At 66.1% G+C, this 2052-nt stretch overlaps 1 non-coding gene across 1 annotated transcript; it reads right to left on the reverse strand.

Moving 5' to 3' along the window:
- Nucleotides 1-1425: 1425 nt before the first annotated feature.
- LOC147417301 (5S ribosomal RNA) lies at nucleotides 1426-1544 on the reverse strand. Its single transcript, XR_015187388.1, has one exon. It is a non-coding gene; the product is annotated as a 5S ribosomal RNA (ribosomal RNA).
- Between the last annotated feature and the right edge of the window lie 508 nt (nucleotides 1545-2052).

Raw genomic sequence — 2052 nt, forward strand, 5'->3', positions numbered from 1 at the left:
GGACGGGGTCGACGTTGTGCATGGACGCATTGACGGGACGGCGCGGGCCGACGGGTGCCGAGGGCTCCGATAGCGCAGACGGGGCCGACGGTGTGCTCGGGACGCGTTGACGGGACGGCGCGGGCCGATAGGTGCCGACGGCCTCGGTAGCGCGAGCGAGGTCGACGTTGTGCATGGACGCGTTGACGAGACGGAACGGGCGGACGGGTGCTCGACGGAGCCGGTGGCATCGACGGGGCCGACGGTGTGCTCGGGACGCTTTCACGGGACAGCGCGGGCCGACGGGTGCCGACGGCCTCGGTAGCACGAACGGGGTGGACGTTGTGCATGGACACGTTGACGGGACGCAACGGAACGACGGGTGCTTAACGGAGCCGGTAGCACCGACGGGGCCGACGGTGTGCTTAACGGGGCCGACGGGTGCTTGAGGCCCGGTAGCGCGGACGGGGTCGATGTTGTGCATGGACGCGTTGATGGGACGGCGTGTGCCGACCGGTGCTTGAGCCCCGGTACCGCGGACGGGGCCGCCGACGGTGTGCTCGGGACACGTTGACGGGACGGCGCGTGCCGACAGGCGCCGATGACCCCGGTGCCGCGGACGGGACCGTCGACGGTGTGCTCGGGACGCGTTGACGGGACGGCGCGTGCCGACGGGTGCCGATGGCCCCGTCCGTGCTACCGGGGCCGACGGTGTGCTCGGGACCCGTTGATGGGACGGCGCATGCCGACGGATGCTTGAGGCCCCGGTAGCGCGGACGGGGCCGACGGTGTGCTCGAGACACGTTGACTGGACGACGCGGGCCGACGGGTGCCGACGGCCCCGATAGCGCGGACGGGACGGACGGGGCTGCCGACTGTGTGCTCGGGACGTGTTGACGGGACGGCACGTGCCGACGGGTGCTTGAGGCCCCGGTAGCACGGACGGGCCGACGGTGTGCTCGGGACACGTTGATGGGACGGCGCCGTGCTCGGGTGCTTGACGGAGCCGATAGCACCGAGGGGACCGACGGTTACGGGCTGGAGGCGTTGACGGGACGCCACGTGCCGATGAGTGCTCGACGGAGCCGGTAGCACCGACGGGACCGACAATGTGCACGGACGCGTTGACAGGACGGCGCGGGCCGACAGGTGCTTGACGGAGCCAATAGCGTCGACAGGGCCGACGATGTGCTCGGGACGCGTTGACAGGACGGCACGTGCCCATGGATGCTTCACGGAGCCGACGGGGGGGTTCTTTTGGACCAAACGCAACATGGCAAAAGGATGGGTGCAATACCAGGACTTCCCGGGAGGTAAGCCATCCCAGTACTATTCTGGGTCAAGCACCCTTAAGTGTAGAGTTCTCATCGGATCCGGTGTATTGGCAGGCCCGATCACGGGGGGGGGGGGGTTTTCTTTTGGGCCGAATGCAACATGGCAAAAGTAAGGGTGCAGCACCAGGACTTCCCGGGAGGTCACCCATCCCAGTACTGTTCTGGCCCAAGCGCGCTTAACTGCGGAGTTCTGATGGGATCCGGTGTATTAGCGCTGGTATGACCGCACCACGTTTAATGAGCTCAAGCCATGCATACTTATACGTTTGTATGTACGTCTTTGTGTGTGTGTGTGTGTGTGTGTGTGTCGCGATCGATCGGCATCGTCCGGATGTGGAGACGGGGCCGTCGACGACATCGTGACTCAACACGGTTTACGCCGGTAGGTGCGATCGCAAAGGGACCGACGGGCCATGTGCGGTTCTAACAACGGGACGGCGAGAGGAACGAAGAGCCGGCCCGCCGATGGGGACCAGCGCATTTGTGAAGCACGGAGACAACGACACGATTTTCGCAACGACACCGCGACGGGGCCGACCGTTTGATGTCGGGTGCGCCGACGGGCCTAAACCGACCACGAAACGCGACGGCACAGGTCTTTTGCTTCGAGGTGGGCCGACGGGCCGGGTGTCTGCCCTCTGACGACTTCTTGACCCTACCAGTCTCCGCCGGACGCGATACGACAAAGAGGCCGATTACGTGGACCGAGTCGATGGGATGTGGACGGGTGTGGCGACGG

This window comes from Adiantum capillus-veneris, unplaced genomic scaffold (genome assembly GCF_014529385.1).
Source record: "Adiantum capillus-veneris isolate H3 unplaced genomic scaffold, ASM1452938v2 Hic_scaffold_284, whole genome shotgun sequence".
NCBI lineage: Eukaryota > Viridiplantae > Streptophyta > Polypodiopsida > Polypodiales > Pteridaceae > Adiantum > Adiantum capillus-veneris.